This window comes from Cavia porcellus, unplaced genomic scaffold (genome assembly GCF_034190915.1).
Source record: "Cavia porcellus strain 051 isolate PalLab524CR breed Dunkin Hartley unplaced genomic scaffold, mCavPor4.1 scaffold_2, whole genome shotgun sequence".
Classification (NCBI taxonomy): domain Eukaryota; kingdom Metazoa; phylum Chordata; class Mammalia; order Rodentia; family Caviidae; genus Cavia; species Cavia porcellus.
The window spans coordinates 76,685,265-76,710,959 of record NW_026947485.1 but is presented as its reverse complement, the minus strand read 5'-3'; the positions used below and the strand labels follow the sequence as shown (position 1 = coordinate 76,710,959).

General features: G+C 42.9%; 2 pseudogenes; one reads left to right on the top strand and one right to left on the bottom strand.

Moving 5' to 3' along the window:
* Positions 1-9,381: 9,381 nt before the first annotated feature.
* Positions 9,382-9,666, bottom strand: LOC111758398 (selenoprotein K-like; annotated as a pseudogene).
* Positions 9,667-14,982: 5,316 nt separating this feature from the next.
* LOC134472985 (small ribosomal subunit protein eS17-like) lies at positions 14,983-25,000 on the top strand (annotated as a pseudogene).
* Positions 25,001-25,695: the final 695 nt, after the last annotated feature.

The window sequence follows — 25,695 nt, the reverse complement described above, 5'->3', positions numbered from 1 at the left end:
TATCAAAGTCATGCTGTCCGCTCAGTCTCAGCATGGAAAGGTTGCATCACCCACCACCAGAAGCAGGGTGTGAGTATTTATGCTATTTTGAGAGATGTAGAGCAAGATGGAAAAAGGAAATAAAGAGTTGTGCAACTCTTATTGCAGCATATTAATAAAATTTTTCTGTTTTGTTATTAGTTAATACCATTAATCTGTTCCTGAGCCTAATTGATAAATTAAACATGATCCTAGGCATATATGTAAAGGAAAAGTGCAACATATGTAGAGTCTGGCACTGTCTGTGGTTTCAGGGATCCACTGGGATCTGGAATGGATTCCCTACACATAAGAAAAGACTATTGTACCAGCAATGAACAAGTGGGATTCAAAATTAAAAACACAGGAGCTTCCAGGAGAACATGGCAGATAGATAACAGCAGCTACCAAGACACTCTGAGATAGCCAGCTTAGATTCCAGGAATGGTGCAGTGTAGGGAGTCCTAAGCAGGGAGAGATATACCTTGCTGACCCAGGAATGAACTAAGCTGAGAGAAACTAACTGGAAATGCAATCCCAGTGCTACAACTGGAACAGCTAAAGTCTCAGTGTTAAAGCTGGAACCTGTGCCTCTGGAAATTGCGGCTTGAATTTCCTGCCACCGCTGCTGCATCTGAATTGGCACAGCAGGGATAAAGACGTGAGAGCGGAAATCAGTAAACCGAATTGAGAGCAGAGTTGGCAGGGAGCCCTGCATTGACCTGCAGTGAGTGAGAGGAATGGGGACTCTTCCATAGACTAGCAGGCTCCAAAAGAGGACATTCTGCGACCAGGCAGACTAGCCAGAACAGGATGCTGCAGTGACTTCAGTCACATATTTCCCTCTCAAGCAGGCTTGGTGGGGAGCACTTGACCTGGGTGATGACGTGGACTAAGACCCAGTAGGCTAGCCCAAACTAGGTCCCTGCACCAGGCAGTGCACCCCAACGCAGTGAAGCCTTCAGCAGGTTGACTGACCTGGAGGGGCGGGCCCAGCATAGGCTTCCCAGGTCTGTGTCTCCCTAGTACAGGGCAGTGGGCGAGAATACCTAGCTGGCGCGATTCAAACAAACTGTAACTGACAAAGAAAGAAACTGGGCCTCCTATATACGCTTGTATGGAAGGAACAAAAAGTATGGGAAGAGGGAGCAACAAGAAAGAGTCCTCAGTCCCCAATCCTGAGAACACTGATCCAGGAAAGGTAAATGCAAAGGAAAATGAGGACAGAAAACATGCAGTATCAGACACGGCACCAATAGACATAAAGTGATATCTCCGGGACCTCATAGACAAGTTCAAAAGTGAAATATTTAACCAAGTAAAGCAAGATGTAAGTAGAATAGTTAAAGAAATGTTAAGCACCTCCCAAGAAAAAAAAACAGATGGTAAAATGGAAGAACAGAAAAAAAGGGGAGAATTGTTTGATGGAGAAAATAGAGAAAACATAGAATACATGAAGCAGGCTCAAAGAGATTACCAGGAAACTAAAAACCCTATTGAAAGCTGGCATAACAGCCTGAAAGAAATTAAGGATAGATTATCTGAACTGGAGGATAGATTTGTAATGTGGGAGCATGAAAGGAAAAACTTCTTAAAAATAACAAGGAAACAAGCAGTAACAATACAAAGGCTAGAAGATGATAAAAGGATCTACAACTTAAGAATTAAGAATGTAAAGGAAGAAGCAGGGATACAAACAAATGAACTGCAAAGGCTGTTCACAGAAATAATCAAGGAGAACTTCCCTAATATGGGAAAAGGTAAAGATACTCAGATACATGAGGCATACAGGACCCCAGCCACCTACAACCCAAACAGAATTACACCCAGGCATATAATAATCAAAATTCCAGAAATCCAATATAAGAACAGAATATTAAAAGCTGTCAGAGGGCTGGGGATTTAGCTCAGCAGCAAAGCGCCTGCCTTGCAAGCAGGCAGTCGTGAGTTCGATCCCCGTACCGATAAAAATGAAAAAGAAAAAGAAAAAAAAAGCTGCCAGAGACAAGAAATTGATATCATTTTATTCCATTTGGAGTGTTTGTAAATGGTATCAGTTTTGGTTTCCATACTCATATGTTCATTTGCACACAGTAATCATGGTATTATCTATACCTTTTAGAGGGACATATAGGGGGAAAATCTTTGTGGCCTGGGATTAGGCAGAGCACATTCAGACATTATATCAAAACATAATCCATAAAATAAATATTGATAAATTAAGACTCCATCCGAAGTAAAAATGTCTGTTCTATGGAAAAAAAAAGTAAAGAATATACACACCATGCGTCAAGGAGACAGAATCAGTAAAAATTTTATATGTGAGTCGGGCATGGTGGCATGCCTGTAATCCCAGTACTTGGGAGGCCAGGCAGGAGGAGCATTGTGAGTTCGAGATCAGCCTAGGATACAAAGTGAGTTCAAGGCCAGTTTGAACTGCATACAGACCCTGTCTCAAAAAGACAATTTAAATTTAAATTCTTGGTAGAGATGACTGGTTGTTTTTCATAAATCTACTTAACCACACCTAGAACTATGCTGAACTGATTAGGGGATTTACACAGTTAACACACACCCATGATCCAGTCACTCCCCAAAGCCCCACCTGCAAAACCCACTGTTCAGTTACCACCCCCAAGCTGGTTGACTCTGTTTTAAGCCTCAGCAAAGCTGCCACCTTCTCCACGAGGCCTTACTTGGACTTGCCCTGAAAGAAAGCAATCCCACCCAGGGTGCTCCATTGCAGTCCAGATTATTTATTCCTGGTGTCACACACTACCTGGTTTATGTTCTTCCTCTTTTGTTTAATCCTAATCACATATTAACACCAATGAGATAAGGAATTTACTTGCTGCTTTTTCACACAGTGGGAGCCTTGAGACAGTAAGACGTGCGCAGAAGACAGCGCGACAGGTTTTCTGCTATCGGAACGGTTAGATGGTGTCTAGCAGAGCACTGGTTCATGTCTAGGTTCAATAAACACTGAAAATATATCAATTAGGTGTCTGGAAGGCACCTTAAAGATGGGTAGGATTTACTGAGCAAGATTACTACTTTCCTTGAACAAAAAGTATCATCTAACTTGCTAGACCCCAGTATATTACTGTTAAATGGAGATTACATACATTTGCTTTTAGAACTCAAAAACATAGCATAAGTGGAACTACTCTGTGAACTATAATCAAGACATACAAACTCTCTTAAAATTTTATTTTAGGAGGCCAGGGGTTTAGCTCAGTGGCACAGTGCCTGCCTGGCAAATATGAAGTCCCAAGTTCAATCCCAGTTACCACCACCTCCCCCAAAACCCCTTTATTTTAGGGTAAAGGGATACTTTAGTGTTAGAACACTCAGCTAGCATGCACTGAGCCCTTGGGTTTGATCACTGGCACCATTTAAAAATGATTTCCGGACCACCTGCCTATAAATTGCTTAAATCAATATAACCTATGATTAGCAATATTTGAGTCCTTACAGTCTAATGCTTTTAGCAAAAATTTCCAAATAATGATGTAACAATAATACCATACCCTGCAGTGGACTGTCTGTGTCCCACCAAGTTCACTTGTTATGATTAATCTCCATTATGGAGGTACTGGGAGGTGGGATCTTCAGGAGGTGATCAAGTCATGAGGGAGGGTCCCTCTTGAATGGGAGGTGCCCATTTGAGAGAGACCTTAGAGAAGAACTCCTTTACCCTTTCCATGTGACTCCTTCACCCAGGAGACTACAGGCCAGGAAAGAAGCCCTCACAGGCGCCCAGTCTGATGGCACCTTGATCTTGGACTCTCCAACTTCTGCGATTGTGAGGTACAAACATCTGTTGTTTAAGGGGCCCAGCCCTAGCTACAGTATCTCTGCTGGCACAGCTTGAATGGACTAAATCATGCTCACAGACAACCCAGTCTTCCATCTTCACGAATCAGCTGGTTTTTTTGTTTGTTTGTTTGTTTTTTTTTGTCTTTTTCATTTTTATCGGTACCAGGGATTGAACCCACGACTGCCTGCTTGCAAGGCAGGTGCTTATGCCGCTGAGCTAAATCCCCAGACCCGAATCAGCTGTTTCAATATGTTCTTTCTATTGCAGTGTCCACTTGCAGCTGCAATAATAAAGCTCTAGACTTAAAAAAAAAAAAAAAGGCATAAAGCTCTAGACTTAAAAAAAGCTCTAGACTTTTTTTTTTTTTTTTTAAAGCTCTAGACTTTTAAAAAAGGCAATAATAAAGCTCTAGACTTAAAAAAAAAAATGGTTCTGGACTGGTTTTACATTTTGTACCAACAGCTGTGCCTACAGAAGAGAAGCTAAACTGAACAACGATTGCAGGATTTTGTTATTCCTTGACAAATATTCCATTCATCTTTTAAAATTCTAACAAAAATAATATATATATTTTTAAAATGCTTATTCCAGGGCTGGTGATATAGCTCAGCAGCACAGTGCCTGGCTGGCAAGCACAAGGGCCTGAATTTGATTCCTGGTACCAAAAAAAAAAAAAAAAAAAAAAAAACCATTATGCCAAAAAGGGAAAATTAGCCAGGCGCGGTAGTGTACCCCTGTAATCCCAGCACTCCAGAGGCTCAGGCAGGAGATTTGTTGTGAGTCTGAGACCAGCTTAGGCTACAAAGTGAGTTCAAGGCCAGTCTGAACTGCATAGTGAGACTGTCTCAAAAAGACAAATAAGGGAATAGTAGGGGAAAAAAAGAGAAAAGAAGGAAAACATGGAAACAAAGCTTTTGTAAATGAGGAGGGGAGGAGAGATTGAAGGGAGGGAAGGGGACTGGAGGAAGGAGGGAGGGAAGTTATAGTATATACAGGTACAAATTCTCTAGAGGAATGTGATCATTATGTATATTTAAAAGGTACCAATAAAATCTGATTGAAAAAATAGAATAAAAAGAAAAACTTTATGCCATGTACTTTTCTCCAAAAAAGATTTCATTATTTCAACATGCGGCTAAGATACCCTGAGACCAATGAAGAATGAACTTTTTTTTTCTTTGTCTTTTTCCTTTTTATCGGTACCGGGGATTGAACTCACAACACGCTGCTTGGAAGTCAGGTGCTTATGCCACCAAGCTAAATCCCCAGCCCCTATGAAGAATGAATTTAAAACACCTTCTTTGCCAGTCTGATGATGCATGCCTATCATCCTAGCACTTGAGAGGCTGAGTCAAGGCGATCCCCTTGTATTTGAGTCAACTTGGGCTACATAGTAAGTTCAAGGCCAGCCTGAACTACCTTGTGAGATCCTGTCTCAAAAAACAACAAAAACACTTTCTTGAGTGACATAGTTTTAAAATCCAAAACACTTTTGATGATTGGGTGTGGTGGCCCATGTCTGTAATTCCAGCACTTGGGAGGCTGAGGCAGGAGGATCACTGCAAGTTTGAGGTCAGCTTGGGCTAAAAAGTGAGTTCAAGTCTGAACTGCACAGTGGGACCCTGTCTCCGACAGAAAAATGCACAAATAGAAAACACTTCTGCTGCCACACATTTCTGGATAAAATATATTCAAACCATAATACACAATTTATTTTTTCTCACAGTCTTTTATTGTGAAAAAGTTTAAATTTAAAGAAAATGGGAATAATAGTATAAATTTGTCAATTTTTTATCTATTCATTTTTGGAGCTGAGAGTCTTGCTATGTTGTCCAAGCTGGCCTCAAACTTCTGGGGTCAGAGGTTCCCTGTCTCAATCTTCCACTAATTTAAACTACAGGCTTACACAATCCTGCCCCACTCATGTAAATCAGAGTGAAGTTAGCTGAGCACGGTGGTGCATGCCTGTAATCCCAGCACCTCAGAGTTTGAGGCAGGAGGATCACTTGTGAGTTCAAGGCCAACCTGAAATGCAAAGGGAGGCCCTGTCTCAAACAAACAAAAAATGAGTATCTTTACTCTTCGTCTCTATTCACCAATTGTTAACATTTGCCATGCCTGATTAATTGCTCCTTTAGATCTGCAATTACACTCTAAATGTTGACAAGAAGGAAGGAAGGAGAGAGAAAGAGAGAGAGAGACGAAGCCAAACAGGAGCTCCACTATAGTATAGTTGAGATTAGTTGCAAAATAGTATGTCATTTGGGAAATAGTTTGGGGGTGTCTATAAAAAGCAAAGTTACATTTATCATATGACTCAATGATTTAACTCTTAACATATTTACACAAGAGTAATGAGAAAATTTGCCCACACAAAGACTAATCTGCCTTTTTTTTTAATATTAAAGATTGAATCCAGGGCCTTCACATTGAATTACATCCCCAGTCCTTTTTAAAAATTTTATTCTTGTTTTTATCTTATTTTTATTTATTTAATTTTTTATTTTTTGTACTGGGGATCGAACACATGACCTTGTACTTGCTGGGCAGGCACTTGTGCCATTGAGCTGTACCTCAGCCCTAAAATTTTTTTTTTTTTTTTGTCTTTTTCGTTTTTTATCGGTACCAGGGATCGAACTCACGACTGCCTGCTTGCAAGGCAGGCGCTTATGCCGCTGAGCTAAATCCCCAGCCCCTAAAATTTTTATTTTAAGACAGATTCTTGCTACATTGCCCAAGGACCAGGGATTTAGCTCAGTGGCTCAGGTACTTGCCTGGTAAGTGCAAGGTCATGAGCTCAATCCCTGGTAGTAGATTACCCAGGCTGGGCCCAAGCCTACTTGCCTTAGCCTCCTGAGTCTGGGATCACATGTGTACCACCACACCTGGCAGGGGTTTGTTTTGTTTTGTTTTGAAAGAGAATTATGCAGGTCTGTAAGAACTAACTTGAAAAGCTTGCCAAAATATGCTGCTCCCTGTCTGCAATTCCATAGACATCTGTTGGTGTCTATGGGAGGCTGTAAGAGAGCTGGGAGAAGGGGTGAACCTTTTGAATTGCTTAGAATTAGTCTGAGTGTGCGTAGTATTTTTTTTTCTTTCTCTTTTTCTTTTTTTATGTAGTATATAGTTCAGGCTAGCCTCAAACTCAAGGTGATCCTCCTACCCTCAGCCTCCCGAGTGCTAGAATTACAGGTTTGTACTGCCATGCCTGGCTGCCTATTTAAGGAATAAATAAAATAAAATAAAGCTAATATAAAATAAATCTAATTTAGACTCAGAACCTTTTTTTGTTGTTGTTGTTAGTGCTTATTACTCTGGAGACAGTCTCTCTTGGTAGTTCAGGCTAGCCTTGAACTTGGGGTGATCTTCCTACCTCAGCCCCCAGGATGCTGGAACCATGCCTGCTGGTTCAGAATCTTACAAATAGAAAAATGTAAGTGAGAGGGGAGCTTGGGGGGAGATGTGCCTGTTTCTCAGACTCTAATGAGGTGCAGGAGACCATACCAGCTACACAGATACATTGTGCTTTCTTTTTTTAATCTGGGAGTAATAGCTATGATTTATTTATGGCTGCTTTCCAGGTCTTGGCTAAGAACCACACATAAACTGAAGCTTGCAGAGGTACTATCCTCAGATCAGGCGGCTGGCTCCGGGCCTTGTGTTTCCAAAGGGCATGTGAACACAGTCTCGGACGGATGAGAGGGACCAAGCTATGTCACTGGCCAGGTCCCCCCAAGTCCTTGGCCTGAGACACTGGGCTGCAGCGACCTGCAGCCCCAGCACATGGACTAGCACAGGGACCCCTGGGTGCCAGGCACTGCTCCTTGGAGTTTTCGAGGTCTGGTCACAGGGAAGGAAGTCAGGCAGGCACTCAGGCTGTCCAGTGCTGGCCAGGCTGCGAGAGTCGGGATAGGCCGGCAGTCAGAAGGGGGAGAATATGGGAAGTTTGGAGTACACGGAGGGTGGCCATTGAGGGGGACCTCTTCCCACTCCTGCTCTGTGTGCAGCCTCCAGCAGGGAAGCAGCCCAGCAGCTACAGGTCCCCCGGGGGCTCAAGCATCAGCCCAGGCCTGTGTGCCTGCGGTGGAATGGGAGGAGAGGGGAATGCGGTGAGCCCCTGAGGCCTCTGTAGCTACATGGCCAGGGCTGGGTGGGCTATTCCCAAAGCCTCCATCTATGGGCCCAGCACAATCCCCAGAAGACAGGGTGCCCACGGTACACTGTGTGTGTGTGTGTGTGTGTGTGTGTGTGTGTGTGTGCGCCGGCATCTAGCAACCCCTGCAACTCCCTCCCGTGGAGCTGATGCAGGGGCCTCTGCCCAGCCTGAGCACGGCTCTGCCGACCCTGCTGTAGCCTGAATGGGGAGCTGTGTCTGACTCTTGTGGGTTGCTAGGCTGTGTGTCTTGGGACCCTCAGTTTAGAAGATCTTTTCTGGAACCAGGCGTGATACACATCTGTGATCCCAGCTCCCGGGAGTCTGAGGCAAGCGGATGACTTGAGTTCAGATGTTCAACCAAGAGACCCTGTCTCAAAAATATAAATAGATGGATCACTGTGAATATAAACATGGATGGAGACATACACATATATACATATATATTTTTTTCTTTTTTCTGGGAACCAGGGGCCATGTATCATCTTCATTCAATCTATCTTCAATCTAGGAAATCTCAGAACCCTACCTCAAAGCAGTTGTGGTGTCACAATGTCAGGTGCCTGCCATCCCAAAAGATCAGGATACTGACGCAAAAGGAGCACAAGGAAAAGGCTTGTACAAACTTGTCAATATATTTTTAAAAATCACTAAAGTGGGCAAACACAGGGGAAAATGGGCATTGTGGAAACAAAGCAAAACCCTCTGGTGGTTCTGTCTGCCACTGACAGTGCCTGACCCTTGCCTACCCTGGGCACCCTGTATCTTGGGGATTGTGCTTGGCTCTGAGGGCTTTTGGCCACCTTCCAGTCAGGTCATGGTCACCTCAGGCTCTTTCACACCTGCTTTCTGGCATTTTTTTTTTTCCATCTTTTTCCTTTTCATCGGTACTGGGGATTGAACTCACGACTGCCTGCTTACAAGGCAGGCGCTTACGCCGCTGAACTAAATCTCCAGCCCCCCTTTCTGGCATTTTTTACTGCTTGCTTTTTTTCATTGTTCAGATCAAATAAATCCCTTTTTCTTCTTCTTCTTTTTTTAAACTAAATAACACAGCCTTTTATTTGTTCTATTCAGGTTTAGAGTTTCTGAGTTTCTGATTTAATTATGTAAAGACAAAGGGTCAGTATGTAACCTAAAATATTTATTAAAATTATATCAATACTTTAATAAACTATACAAAAAAGACAATGAGACCAACACATGCACTTAGAGAACAGCATATCAGTTAAGCTAGATCCTGCTGAGATAATTCCTGGCATGACCCTTGTTCACCTGTGAGAACACAGAGCAGCCCTTGCTGAGACACCTCACTGCTGCCCAGCACAGCCAGATCTTTGCAGTGGGCCGGTTTCCTTCTGCCAGCAGTGTGTGCTCTCTGGCTGCTGCTTCATACAGCAGACCTTTTCCTTCCTCATCCGCCTGCCTTTGGAGGAGGACTGGGACCATGACCCATTCTTTGGAAAGGGTCTCCAGGAGGCCCTCTTCCACAGCTTTCATCAATAGATGTGTTTCTGTAGCCTCTTCTCTTTCTCACACCTTGTTGAAGCAAAGTTTTGGAAAGCAAAGCCACAATCTCGGCTCTTCCCCAGAGGAATCTGTCATTCATTGATGACAGTCTCCACAGAGACTGACTGCAATTGCCCAACACGCGTCCATTCCAGATGTAAGCCATCTTCCCACCTTCTGGCTTCAGGCTCAACTGAGTACCTTCTGACACAGAACGTTCCGTATGTCCCTGGGCCTCCTAAGCAGACTTGGATGAGATAATCATGATCCCAGCCCACTCAATGGCCTCCTCTCCCAGCTTGCTTTTTCCAGTATTAGAGGTGGAGCCCAGAGCCCTTTCCCTGAACTACAGCCCTAACCTTTTCTATTTTTGTGAAACCTGAGCTTCACTAAGTTGCCCACGCAGGATCTGAATTTGCAATCCTCCTGTCTCAGCTTCCCAAAGCGCTGGCATTAGAGGTGTGCCCTGCTACATCTGCCATGGTCCTTTCACAACTTCTGGGCTTGACCATGTGCTGTTTTCCTGTGTCTGCATCCTTGTTTTGGAGACTTTTCAGTGGGAGGTGCCCTACATACATGATGAGCACAGACGTCTTTCACTATTGCTTTTCTCATCCTTTCCTGAGCCATCCAAGATGGCTAGATTGCTATCATCTGGGGACTGCCTACACTCGTCTGTCTCTTTTCTGTGAGATGAGGGTTCTAGGGATTGATCCCAAGGCCTCATTTATGCTGTACAGGTGTTCAACTGTTGAGTGGTATTCCCAGCCCTTTTTATTTTATTCTGACATAAGGTGTCACTAATTGCCCAGGCTGCCCTCAAACTCTGATCCTCCTTCCTCAGTTTCTCAAGCAAATGGGATCATCCTATTTGTCTTTTGATTTCAGTTTTCTAGCAAAGCTATTTAAATGCTTAGGTTTTTCCTCCAGTATTAAATTATGCACACACACACACACACACACACACACACACACACACGTACTAGAACTAGACCAGATGTTAAATAAAACTAGAGCCTAAGACAAGGCCAACGCTCCGGAAAAGAGGTTTAAGAACCTCAGAGGATAGCAGGGCATGGTGGCTCACACCTGAAATCCCAGCACTGGTGAGGCTGAGGTGGGAGGATCATTTGGAGTTTGAGACCAGCCTGGGCTACAAAGTGAACTCAAGGCCAGCCTGAACTGCATAGCGAGATCCCATCTCAAAAAAGACAGCACATGTGAAGCGGAAGGAACAAGTTCTCTAGGATGGCCCAGTTTGGGATGAGAGACTAACAGCAGGCAGATGCGGGGCACAACTGTTGTCAGGTTTCTGGGTACAGTTGAGTGACAAAGACAGAGTAAGACAAGCCTTGACTGCCGGGCAGGAGGCCTGTGGGAGACTGAGAGGACCTTCAAACAGGGGAGGCCAGGGAAGGCTTTCGTGGAGTTGGGCTGGGGTAGACTGGATCGTGGAGTCAGGAGAGGACTGGAGGGTTTTTGGCACGTGCAAGAAAGAAGAGCAGAAGTTTATTTTGGGCTTAGAAGAGCAGAGAAGTTAGTGTTGGAGGGACATGCTGTCATTCTCGGGTCCAGCGCCATGTTAAGTCTGGCAGAAGCCAATGTGAGCAGAACCCATCAGCTGTGACCCCAGCCTTCTCAAAGGCTGAGGCAGGAAGATCAGAATTTTGAACTCATCCTGGTCAACTTAGTGACTTAATCTTGTCTCAAAAATAAATTTAGGTGGGGAGGATGTAGCTCAGCAGCACAATGTCTGCCCAGCAAATGTGAGGCAAGTTTGATTCCTAGTACAATTTATTTTTTTGATACCAGGGATCAAACTCATGACCTTGCACTCACCAAGCAGACACGTACACCACTGAGCTAAATTTCCAGCCCTAGCATTGTTAATTCCCTGTTATCTTGTTTTGAAGTCCTGTATCATTTCCATTGTTTCGTTGGGTTGGGTTTTATTCTGTTTTGTTTGATTTTGTTATATCTGACAGCATGGCAGCTATTTCAAAGCTAACAAGAAATATTATGGTAGCCTTTTTTTTGTCTTTTTTCGTTTTTATCGGTACCAGGGATCGAACTCACGACTGCCTGCCTGCTTGCAAGGCAGGTGCTTATGCCGCTGAGCTAAATCCCCAGCCCCCGCTTTACTGTTCAGTCTGGCCTTGGGCTCACTTTGTAGCCCAGATTGGTCTTGAACTTGCAATGATTCTCCTGCGTCAGTCTCTTGAGTGCTGGGATTACAGACATGCACTACCATGCCCAGCAATGGTAGCCATTTTGGATTAACTATTATTTTCTTTTGAAGTCCTTTATTGCATTCATTGATTTGTTTTAACTGATTCTATTCTGTTCTGTTTTGTTTGATTTTTTCCTATGTCTGAAGGTATCTGCAGCTATTCTGAAGACAACAAGAGGCATTACGGTAACCGTTGTTGATTTCCTACTGTTTTGAAGTCCTGTGTCACACTGGTTTGTTCTGCTTTATTCTGTTTTATTTTGCTTAGTTTTATTCCTTTAAAATAAAAATAAATAAATCTCTAACCCTAAATAAATAAATTTAAAGAAGGGCTGGGGATGTAAGTCAATGCAAAGTCCCTGGGTTCAATCATGATCATGAGAAGAAATGAAGGAGAAACAGAGAGAGAGAGAGAGAGAGAGAGAGAGAGAGAGAGAGAGAGAGAGAGAGAGATATGAAGGAAAGAAGGGAGAGAGAGAGAGGAAAGATAAAAGTACCTGGCACTGACTTTGGCAGCATCTCTCTGGGTGACACTCTAGATGACCGTATTTCCCCCCAAATAAGACATAACTGTAAAATGAGCCCATGTGAGACTTTTCAGGGTTCTTGGTGCTTATTAGGGTGCTTGCAATGGAAGTCCTACCCCGCAGTGAACCCCAGTGAAACTCCTCAAGCACAGGCGTGTTTACTGTGGTGCCTCGGCTGAGGGAGAAAAGCCAGTACGAAACCAGCAGGGAGATCAAAGCCAACACTAAATAAGGGAAACAAACCACATTGCCAACACCGGCCTACCACGGGAAGCCCGGCCAGGGCTGGAGGCACCACAGCTGGCACTGCATCTTTGACAGCCATGCCCAGGGATGACTAGGAGGAGCGGCAAGGCCTCCCGGTGCACAGAAAGAGCACAATAGCCATGGAACACAGGGAGGGGCCTTTGTGGACAGAGCTGGGCGTGGTGACATATTTGTAATCCCAGTGCAATGCTTGGGTGGCTGAAGCAGAAGGATCCCATGAGTTCAAGGCCATGTTAGGGATATTGCTCAGTGGCACAGCATCTGCCTGGCAAGCGCAAGGTCCTAAATCCCTGCTAAAGAAAAAATAAGGCCAGCGTGAGCTATATGCCAAGACCCTATCTCAATCAACGAAAAAAAAAGAACAATAACAAAAGGTCAATCAACAGAAAGAAACTTATAAATTTTTTTCTTTTCACTTTATTTTCCATTTTATTTACTTTTTTAAAGCATTTTTTCAAATCCACTTTATTAAAAGAAAATCCATTTTATCTCAAAGAGGAAAAAAAACCCCAAAATTTTAAAATAAGTCAATCAAGGGACAAGTACATGCATTGTGCATTGTCATCCCCAAATCATTCACCCAGAGCACAAGACATCTGCATTCAACTGTCCAAACAACACCAGCACAGATCTTCCTCTTCAGTGAACTCAGAGAAACCAGTAGTTATATAAATACACACACACATACATGTTTTTTCTTTCAACTTGTCACAGTAAAGAAACAATGTTTACACATATGTGTCTTATTTATTTCACTAATGTTCTCAAGGTGCATCCATTTACCTATAAAAGTCTCCATTTTATCCTTCTTTATGGCTGAGTAGTACCCCATTGTATAAAAATAACACATCCTGGGGTTTGGGATTTTTCTCAGTGGCATAAACACCTGCTGGTAACAGTTAGGTCATGAGTTTGATCCCAAGTACCAAAACAAAACAAAAACAAACAAAAAAACCTTTTTTATCCATTCTTCAGTTGATGGGCATTTAGGTCATTTCCAAGATCTGGCTATTATAAACTGTGCAGCTATAGACATGGGTGCACATATATCACTGTGATCTGATATTTTTAACTCTTTTGGGAAGATACCCAGAAGGGGAATAGCTGGGTCAAATAGCTGGGACCTCCAATCCTAATTTGTGAGGGATCTCCAACCACTATGGTTGAACCAGTCTACACTCCCACCAACAGTGGAGAGAGTTCCTTTTCCCCACAGCCCCTCCAGCATTTGTTATTGATTGATTTCTTGATACAAGCCATTCTTTCTGGGATGAGGTGGAATCTCAGTGTTGTTTTAATTTGTATCTCTTAAATGACCAGTGATTTTGAACATGTTTTCATGTATTTATTTACTGTTCATATTTCTTTCTTTCTTTCTTTTTTTTTTTTTGGTACTGGGGATCGAACTCATGACCTTGTGCTTGCCAGGTGAGTGCTTATGCCATTGAGCTAAATCCCTGGCCCAATGTTCATATTTCATCATCTGAGAAATGTGTATTCATCTCAGATGCCCATTTAGTATTGGGTCTTTAAATCTGCAAGGATTGATTTTTTTTTTTTTTTTTTGAGTTCTTTGTATGTTCTCAATAGTAACGCTTTGTCTGAAGAACAGCAGGCAAACATTTTCTTCCATGTTGTGGGTTGTCTCTTCACTCTGTTGGTGGTTTCTCTTGCTGTGCAAAAGCTTTTCAAGTACGGTGAGATTCCAGTTGTTGATTCTTTATGATGGTTCCTGTGCAATCTAGGTTTTGTTCCTAAAGTCTTCAAGAGTTTTGCCTACTCTATCTTCCAGCAGATTTAATGTGTCTGACTTAATATTAAGATCTTTGATCTGGGCTGGGGATTTAGCTCAGCGGCATAAGCACCTGCCTTGCAAGCAGGCGGTCATGAGTTCGATCCCTGGTACTGATAAAAAAGAAAAAAGACAAAAAAAAAAAAAAAAAAAAAAAAAAGATCTTTGATCCATTCTGTTTTTAGCTTAATACATGGTGAAAGATATGGGTCCAGTTTTAATCTTGGGCATGTGTAGAGCCAGTTTTTCCCTCACCATTTTTAAAGAGGCTATGTTTCTTCCAGTGATTATGTTTGGCACCTTTGTCAAAAATAAGGTGGCTTAGTTTGTCTACAATTGTTTCTGCATCTTCTAATCTGTTCCATCGATCTTTGGGTCTGTTTTTTTGTTGTTTTTTTTTCCCCAATACTATATTCTTTTTATTACAGTAAGAAACTTATAAATTGGGGCTGGAGGTTTAGCTCAGTGGCATAAGCACCTGCCTTGCAAGCAGGCAGTCATGAGTTCGATCCCTGATACCCACAAAAAGGAAAAAGACAAAAAAAAAAAAAAAAAAAAAGAAACTTACAAATTACAATGGTGACATTACAGCTACTAATAGAAATATGGGCTCCATATTCACAAAAACCAAGGCAAGTGTCTATGGTGACAAGACAAATGGAACACATGAATGGCCTAAGTGAGACTTTAAATATGCAAATACAGTATCTGAAAGGGAAAATACATTAAACGAGATAAAGGCAACTGCTAGTGAAAAATCAGTGAGTGTGAAGAAGTAACAACAGAAACCAACCAAAGAGAGAAAAAAAGTGAAAAAAAAATTGCACAGAGAACCATTTATGTATGGAACAATATTAAGCATATGGTGAACTCACATGTAAAATAAGATCCCAAAAAGAAAGACAGTGGCTGGGAAGAGGTGTAAAAATATTTAAATGGGCCCTGGTAAATTGTTGCATGCACTTGTGAGACTGAGGCAGGAAGATTGCAAGTCCCAGGGCAGCCTGGGTAGTTTAGTAACCTAGTGAGATCCTGTCTCAAGATTTAAAAAAAATTTTTTATAGGGTTGGGAAAGTAGTTTAGTGCAAAGATCTTGAGTCAAGTCCTGAATACCACACACACACATACACACTCACTCCAAAATGTATTCATGATAAAAACCAAGAGAAATAGTAATAGCAGGACCTCATTACAATCTTTTTTTTTTTTTTTTTTTTTTTTTTGGTCTTTTTCATTTTTATCGGTACCAGGGATTGAACTCACAGCTGCCTGCTTGCAAGGCAGGCGCTTATGCCGCTGAGCTAAATCCCCAGCCCCCCTCATCACAATCTGATGAAAGCCATTTATGACAAATCTACAAACCTATATCATATTAAATGGGGAAAACAGACAGCCTTCCCTCAAAATCAGAAACAAGGCAAGCATGCTGGCTATTACCACCCTGTTCAAATAGTCCTCAAAATTTTAGCCTGAGCAACCAGGCAAGAGAAAGAAATAAAGGTGGTATGTATAGAAAAGGACAAGTCAAAGTATCCTTATTCACAGGCAGCATAATTTTTTTCTTTTTGGTATCAGGAATTGAACTCAAGACCTCACACTTGCCAGGCAAGTGCTGTGCCGCTGAGCTGTATCCCCAGCCCCTCCTTTTTTCCATATCTATAAGATACTTTTACATGTAGAAAGAAGTTCCATTTAGCACTGTCATGTAAAGAACTGTCCTTTGACACAAAGTTTATGAACTGTCCTGCCAGAACCACATTTTACAAAAAACCAGCCTTGCGCTGGGGGTTTAGCTAAGCAGCATAAGCACCTACCTAGCAAATACAAGGTTGTGATTTTGATCCCTGGTATGAAAAAAATGCAACAAAACCACAACAACAAAAAACCCAGCCTTACCAACCCTGTCCCCTTCTCACCCTGCACCCCAACCACTTTCTACTCTTCCACCCCTCCGTTGCCATTTTTCCCTCCAGCACACCACACCCAGTCTCATTCTTCCCACCTCCTGCCGTCTTCCTACCAGCCACAATTTTCTAGTCAGCTACCTCACCCCTAACACCTCCTGCCATCTTCTCACCAGTCACTGCCATTTTCTAGCCAGTCACCATTTCCTCAACCCTAACCTCTCCTTCCTCTCTGAGATGGCTGGCCTTGACAGGTTAGTTCATGTTCATGCCCCTTTTTCCCTTTCTGGCCTATCCCAAATCTCTCATAAACTAGGCTCTTTCTCCACAGATCCTTACAATTATGTAAAAGAGCTCCAATTCATGATTAAATCCTATGACCTATATTACAAAGACTTTTGTATCATTCTCACATCCACCCTTCTCCCTCAAGAAAAAACTCAGCTGTGAGAAGTGCCCCAAGCTGAAGCTGACCAGACACCAAACTGGCCCTGAACATCCCACTGGGGCTGCTGCAGTACCAAATGCAGACCTCCCAGTAGGGCAATCAGGGAAATAATGGCTCACAATGCAAGAATATAATGCTTGGCTGTATTACTGTGGACCTAAATAAAATTTCCCATAAACAAACCAATTACCAAAACCTTCATGAACAAATTCAACATGCTGATGAAAACCCTGCTGAATATTTTCTTGTCTCACTGCTACCCTAACCAGATATACCAATGTCAGCCCCCAATCCCCTGAAGGAATAGTCCTCACCAACTCACTTTTCTTTTCTCAATCTGCCCCAACATCCACACTTAATTTAAAAGACAGATCTTGGTCCTCACATCCCACATAGACAGCACCTTAATCTGGCCTTCTGTGCCTTCAATAATAGAAGGAACAATGAAACAGGATAAACAACAACATGCCATACTTAAATGCCAACTTTTGGCTATGGCACTTGAGGTTTCTGGGACAGTTAATCCAAAACAAAACAGTGCCACCCAAGCCCCTCTCAACCATACTTTAAGTGTGGCAAAGAAAAACATTAGGCATGAGCCTGCCCCAACCCACAGCCACCTCCAGGACCTTGTCCCATCTGCAACCAAGAGCGTCACTGGAATTGCAACTGCCCTGTCCACCAGAGAACAGCTAGGTCAACAGAGGCCCTACCCTCACAGGAGATCTCATCACCACTGCCTGACTCATTACGAGCTGACCTGTTCAGTCTAACCTCTAAAAAGGAGTGATGGGGCTTGGGGCCATAGCCCCCATCAAGGTATCTTTCTGAGTCTCACTGTGGATCTCAGGAAAGACACTCTCTTTCCTTGTTGATACAGGGGCCACCTACAGTGTTCTTCCTGAGTTTTCAGGCCATTGTACCTGATCCATGGTCTGTTGTGAGAACTGAGGGCCAGTTTACACAACCCCTTCAGACCCCTCCCCTGCCTATTCCAAACTTTTTTCTTCACCCATAATTTCCTTGTTATTCCAACCTGCTCCACCCCTCTTGGCCAGGGATCTCCTCTAAAAATGCAACTTCTCTTTCACTTTCTCCCTCCCCATAACTCTCATCCTTCAAACTCAGATACTATGTGTACCAGTTCCATTCCTCTTCTCCCTCCCTCCCTTACTGATCCTATAGTCTGGGACACTTCTTATCCTACTGGTGCTACCCATGCCACCACTCCATAACAACAAAAAGGCAGGAATGATGGGTTCCACTCATGTGGACCTCTGCAGACTTAATTAACATGGTGTCTGCCCAGCCTGGTGCTGAGCCCTAGAATGATGGCTCCAACACTAACTTCCATGTTCCTCTTGCAAACCCAAAAGAAACTTCCTGCCCTTCTTTGTCGCACTCAGCAAAGATTCTCCAATCCTCTCCTAGCACCACAATCCAGTCTACCTCAGCCCAACTCCATAAAAGCCGTTCCTCCACTTCCCCGTTTGGAAGGTCCTCACAATCTCCAGCAATCCTCCCAAACCAGCAACAAAGGCTTTTTCTTATCTCTGTCTTCGTCTCTCATCCTAATAAAGAACTAACTAAAAAATTCAGTAAAGTAGTAGGATTCAGAATCAAAACACAACAGCAGGGCATGGTGGTACATGCCTTGTAAAATACAGCACTCAGGAGGCTGAGGCAGGTAAACTGCTGTGAATTTGAGGTCAATTTGGGTTGCAAAGTGAGTTCAAGGACAGCCTGAACTGCTTAGCAAAATCCTGTCTCAAAAATATACACACATATAAAAAAAGTCAACCAAACAAACAACCTCTTTCCGCAGGACCTGCCAACTTGGGCCTTGTTCACACCAAGACAGTGAAGAAGACAGCCAGGTCATCACTTAGAAGTACTACATGCCTCTGAGCAACGAGTTTGAGACCTACAGGCACGTGTGTGAGGAGACCACCACACACACCCCAGCAAGAAGCTTCGAAACAAGATAGGAGGATATGTCACACGTCTGATGAAGCAGATCCAGATGGCCCTGTACAGGAATTTCCATCAAGCTATAAGTGGAGGGAAAGAAAAGAGAGATAATTCTGTCCCTGAGTGCTCAGCCTTGGGTCAGGAAATCACTGAGGTAGACTCTGACACTAAAGAAATGCTGACACTTTTGGACTTTGGCAGCCTCTCCAACCTGCAGGTCATGCAGCCTACCATCGGGATGAATTCTTTATTTCCATTTGTTTTGTTTTTTGGTGGTACTGGGGATTGAACTCAGGGCCTTGTGCATGCCAGGCAAGCACTCTACCTCAGCCTGGGATCAATTTCAAAATGTCATGTGGAACAGTTTGAATCTTTTTGCTAGGCTGTAATGTTGTCAATAAATGTGGGATGATAGGGGTTGGGGATTTAGTTCAGCGGCGTAAGTGCCTGCCTTGCAAGTTTGTGGTCATGAGTTTGATTCCCAGTACCGATAAAAAGGACAAAAAAGTAAAAAAAAAATAAATTTGGGATGATAAAAAAAAAGAAACAAGTGAAGAAAAAACAAACAACAAATTAAAATAAACAATATTACTCTCAAAACTAGAAAAAAATCCTAAAATTTATATGGAACTGAAAGAAACATGTAAAAACTAAAGCAAATTCTGTGCTAAAAGAGCAAAGCAAGCTGAGTGTGGTGGCGTACATCTGTTATTCCCACACTCTGAAGGCTGAGGCAGGCACATCACCATGAGTTCCAAGCCAGCCTGGACTCTATAATGAGCTCAAGTCCAGCCTGAACTGCATAGTGAGACCCAGTCTCAACAAAACAAAACAGAGGATGCAAAAACAACCACAGGTACATTCATCCATCTAATCTTTGACAAAGAGAAAAATATGCCAGAGGAAAGACAGTCTCTTCAAAAGGGCTGAAAACTGGCTAGACCTATGTCTCTCACCAGGTACTATAGTAAAATAAAAATGGATCACAGTCTAAATATTAAACCATTTAAACTACTAGGAGGTACGGTAGGTAAACTCTTGCAGACACAAGCACAGGCAAGGGCTTTCTGATACCACCTCAATTGCACAAGAAACAGCAGCAAGCATCAACAAAAGGGATATCAAATTAAAAAGCTTCTGCACAGCAAAGGAAGCAGGCATCGAGTGAAACCAAATCTTCTGATAGAGGACAAGTATCTAGAATATATAAACATCAGGTCCTGGGGACAAGCACCCTGCAGGGTAGTAGCGCCCAGATTTGGAAATTCCATATCAACAAAAATTAGATATAGAGGGGCTGGGGATTCAGCTGAGCGGCATAAGCACCTGCCTTGCAAGGAGGCGGTCGTGAGTTTGATCCCCAGTACCGATAAAAAAGAAAAAGACAAAAGAAAAAAAAATAGATATAGAGTTTAAGGAAAAAAAGACATTTTTTTTGGACACCTTGTTGGAAAGGGGGAAAGGAGATGATAGCTACCTTGATGAAGAGAGGGGAATCTAAAAGGATGGAGGACCCAAGACACCTTTGTTCCAGGTCCTTTTTATTAGTGTGGCAGAAGGACAAGTTTGTTACAACCTGATTGGCTATTTCAGGTCCTAAGATTCTTTTTTTTTTTTTTTTTTGTCTTTTTGCTTTTTATTGGTATTGGGGATCGAACTCACGACTGCCTGCTTACAAGGCAGGTGTTCTCAGGAGACACTGCTAGTTCTCCCCCTGGAAGGGCTGCAGTGGGCCACACTACCACCGCTTACCAGTGGGCCACACTACCACCGCTTACATGGCGTGGATCTCAGGAGACACTGCTAGTTCTCCCCCTGGAAGGGCTGCAGTGGGCCACGCTACCACCGCTTACCAGGGAGGGGAGATGCTGACTTGGCGCCATGCTGGAGCTTAGGACTCCTGGAAGCCAAGCCAGCATCTCCCCTCCCTGTAAGCGGAGGCAGGGTGGCAGACTGCAGCCCTTCTAGGGGCAGAACTAGCAGTGTCTCCTGAGATCCACACCATGTTGGAACTTAAGACTCTGGGAAGCCAAGCCAATACCTCCGGAAAAAAAAAATCCATGTAAATTATATGTAAGTTGCAGTACACCAAAATGTAATCCACTATTCTGTGCAATTTACATAAACTTATAAAATCATTTTCAGATTCTATAAAATAAAAAAAACTAACATGATTGATAGTATCAAGTTTGGGATTATAGGCAACTACACTGAAGAAGCCAGTTTTCAGGCCTACGATATACATTCTGATTTGATAACTGCCAGTTTTTGAAGTTCTATACTATATACAAAGTTGTGTTTTTATTAATACTGTTATATACTGATATATTCAGTTATACTATGTCTGATGATATAGCCAGTTCTATTGAAGATAACAAGAGACAACACAGGAACTATGGTAGAAGTCCTTGCACAATGGTCTTATATGTCTTTTTTGTTTCATGTGTTTATAGGAATATGTTTTGTTCTGTCTTGCTTTGTTTCATTTCTACCTCTAATATAGAGAGAACAGAAATACATGTTAAGACTCATGCATGTGTAGAATCTATAAACAGTTTATGAGAGCTGATCTTATGACACATGATGAAATGAACAGATACTTTGAGGAAAAAGAGTCACTAAAGAACCCAGTGCTGATTCTTGTGTATCATAATGTGAAACCCAGCAATAGTATTATTCTCTGTTCAGAGTGATATTAGCCTGCTTGGGTTTTTTCTATCTCAACACAATTGAAGATATGGATAACTGCATGTATGTTTAAGTGTATAGGGTTGATAACCATATTTCTATGTTTTTATTGGACAGTTGAACAGAACTGTTTGCAGTCTCGCTGTTTGAATTCTCACTTTACATGTTCCATTTTTGTATTTTGAATAACTATTTGTAAAATGACAATATGTAAACATCAACCAGTGATTTCTTACTGTTTATTTTTTCTCTGAATGCATGTATTATATGCATGTATTATTTCTACCTATTTTCTGTTTTGTTTAGTCTTTCTTTAAATAAAAAAAAAAAAAAAAAAAAAAAAAAAAAAAACCAGGCAGGTGTTTATGCTGCTGAGCTAAATCCCCAGCCCCCGGTCCTAAGATTCTTAATTTGGGTATCATTCTCTCATGCAAATTCTGATGTGACATTTTTTGGCTTTTTTTCCTTTGATCTTTTTTGAAGCTAGTTCAGGCTGGCCTTGAACTCACTTTGTAGTCAAGGCTGCCTTTGAACTCATAGCAATTCTCCTGCCTCAGCCTCCTGAGTGCTAGGATGACAGGTGTGCACCAGCACGCCTGCCTGGCTTTCCTGCCAAGGTCGTCTCTCTAAAATTTATGGAGATATTACATGCAAGGCTGAGTTAGCAATTAAGAAAATAGGATGGTGCACTAGCACAGTTGCCCTAGAGTGAGAAAATAGATGATAGGTAGGTAGACAGGCGTGTATGTGTGTGTTTATACACTAAATAATAGCTCTCTTTTAAATGGCCATCTCCTGACTCCCTTGCATTTTATTGGAGGCGGATGAGGGATGGTTACCTGGTTTCCTTTGTGCCCCACCTGTGTCTCCCCTCTTGTCTGGTTAACTGCTTTCTCCAGCCAAGCTTCAACTCTTCCTAGGCAGGATGAGCTGGAAAGCCCTTTCCCTATTTATGGACTCCTTTTCCCTACATAATGAACTCAGAAAAAGGAAGTAGACCACCGCCTCCATAAAAAGACCCAGTCAAAACATAGGCCACTAAGGGGCTGGGGATTTAGCTCAACGGCGTAAGCACCTGCCTTGCAAGCAGGCGGTTGTGAGTTCGATCCCTGGTACCGATAAAAATGAAAAAGACAAAAAAAAAAAAAAAAATAGGCCACTGAAATGAATAGACACTTCTCAGAACAAGTACAAATGACTATTAAGTACAAGGGGAAAAAAAATGCTCAACATCTCTGGCCATTAGAGAAATGCAGATGAAAACAACATTGAGATTCCATTTCACCCCAGAAAGAGTGGCCAACATCGACAAATCAAATAAATTGGGGCTGGGGATTTAGCTCAGCGGCATAAGCACCTGCCTTGCAAGCAGGCAGTCATGAATTCGACCCCCGGTACCGATAAAAAGGAAAAGACAAAAAAAAAAAAAAAAAAAAAAAGAAAGAAAGAAATGCTGGCCAGACTGGGGGTTTGGAGAGACTCAGGGAACTCCTTCTACATTATTGGTGGGAATGTGAATTAGTAAAACAACTGTGGAAATCACTGTAAAGTTCCTTCAAAAACTGCTGGGCGTGGTGGTTCATGCCTGTAATCCCAGCACTCAGGAGGCTGAGGCAAGAGGATCTTAGCGAGACCAGCCTAGACTACAAAGTGAGCTCAAGGCCAGTCTGAACTGCACAGCGAGACCCTGTCTCAAAAAGACCAAAAAAAAAAAAAAAAATTCCTTCAAAAACTGAAAATAGAAATTCCACTTAACCCAGCTGTTCCCCCTCCAGCATCTTCCTGGAAGTCATAGCGCCCTGTCCCAGCGATTGTGGCGGCACAGCTCGTGGCCCGCACTTTCGATGGGTGGATGGATTAAGTGTGGTGTTCACACACAAGGCAGCACTGCTGCAGGGACAGGGCCCCAGTCTGCCATGAAGGGTAAACTTGGTAGGAAAATGGATGTATTCTGAGATCATAACGTTAAAAACAAGCTTAAATATCACTTGGTCTCTCTTACATGAGAAACCCAAAGTGTAACTAATTTAAAGAGCAAAATACCAGGTAGATCACAGGAAACAGTGGGAAGATCTAGGGATGGAGAGGGGAGAAGGGAAAGGGAAGTAAAAAGAAGGAGGACGCAACATAAGCACACTTCCCAAGTCGCCAGCACCCCACCACGATGCAATCATTGAGCTGTAAACATGGACTAATACAAAATGTTTTAAATAATATTTTTAGAAACATACAAACAAACAGAAAAAAAAGATAATCAAATACCAGTAACCATCAATAAAAGAAACCCCAGGGAAACCTAGACAAAGCCCAAGGCTCAGAGGCTTCCAGCTCCTGGGGTGGGGGTGAGGCCTCTGACATCACGTGCGAGGGGCGGAGCTTCACTGGGCCTGTGCCCTCCTCAGAGCTGGTGATAGTAAATATGGGTGACTTCAGTGACTGTTCCAGCATGTTTGTCCCTTCCCATCACTAGGGAAAGTTCCTAGCTGCATTTTGGGGGCAGGCAGGTCACCCCTCTGCCTCGTGGATCTTAATGATCTTGATTTCCTGGCTCCCTGTTACTTGACCAGTCTGAGCCGTTTAACCTCTTGACTCTATAGAGTGTTACCCTAATATTCCAGGGTAACAGGCTGCCCTCAGACTCACAACAGTCCTCCTGTCTCGGCCTCCTGAGAGCTGGAATTACAGGGATGCTTCACTATGTCCAGTTGGTCTATGTTTGTAAGTCCCAACTCTCTGATGTTTGTTATCCCCATTAAGCTATATATCAGTATTCAAATACAGACATTAAATCTGGTTAAGATTCAGTTTGTAAGAAACAAAAGTTTACTGGGCTACAGTAGTGTGCACCTGTGATCCCAGCTACCTAGGATGCAAGGCAGGTAGTGGAGCAAAATCCTGAACCCAGGCTGGGAAATTTAGTGACATCTGTTCCCCCTCCACCCTTACACCATACTACCCCACAGCTGAAAAAATTTCACTTCTAGATGATAGGTTCTGCTAGCCTGGGGCTTAGATCTGCAACATGACATCCGCCCAACTTGGTACCAGACCCGGAAAAACAACTTCTCTCTCCAAGAGTAACTTCTATATTCTCCTTATCCCAGGGATCAACCTCTGGCTAGTTTTTGGCGCATGCAACCAAGTAAACCTCTCTGTTTCTTGTTTTACACAGGCAGATGCTCTTTCAAATCAGCAGTTCATATGTCATTTTGCCCACCTCCCACACTCTTCCCCCAGCCAGAACTGATAAAGATGGCCTCACTTCTTTGTTCTTGTTGAAAGCCGCTGCACCCCTATAAAATTCTCCTGTACCTTGAGCCAGGTGTGGTGGCGCACCCCTATAATACCAGCACTTGAGAGGCTGAGGCAGGTAGGTCTTTGCAAGTTTGAGACTAGCCTGGGATACAAAGTGAGCTCAGAGCCAGCCTGAACTGCACAGTGTGAGCCTGTTCCAAAAAGAAAGAAAGGGGGAGGGGGATTTAGCTCAGCGGTGTAAGTGCCTGCTTGGCAAACCTTGTGAGGTCGTGAGTTCAATTGCCAGTACCCAAAAAAAAACCCCAAAAAACAAGTTCTTCCATGCCCTCGTAAAGACCTCTTCCTACTTTGTCTCCTTCTTATCTCTCCTGTGCCACTTCAGATTGAGTGCCGACACTGGGTGTCTGAGTATAGCTGATGGTAGAGCACTTTCTAGCAGGGCCACAGACCCATAGGATCAGCTACTTGGGAGGCTGAAGCAGAAGGATTACAAGTCTGAAGCCAGCCTGGGCAACATTACAAGATCCCATCTCCAAAAAAAAGTTTTTGTTGTTGTGTTTATTTTTTGTTTGAAGAAATTAAAAATACAAATTTTGAATTTAAACTAGTTGTGGTGGCACACACCTATAATCCCAGCACTCAGAAGGCTGAGACGCAGGAGGATCACCATGAGTTTGAGGCCAGCCTGGGTTATATTAGCCAGATTGTGTCCCCACAAAAAGGGGAAAAATTTTTTGTGGGTTTTTTTTTTTTTTGTCTTTTTCATTTTTATCGGTACCGGGGATCAAACTCATGACTGCCTGCTTGCAAGGCAGGCGCTTATGCCACTGAGCTAAATCCCCAGCCCTTGGGAAAAAATTTTTTACTGAACAATTTTTATTGTATTCACAGTGTTGTAAATTCCAAACTTCACAACTGAAACCGTCATAGGAACTGTCTGTATACATTGTGTGCCCCAAGCCACCAATTAGTTGTACATTACTACTGTACATGAAGGTGCACACCTGGACTCCCAGCACTCAGGAGGAATGCTGTGAGCTGGAGGGCAGCCTGAGCTACATATGAGTTCAAGGATAGTAAGACTGTCTCAAAAAAGAAAAAATAGGTACAGAT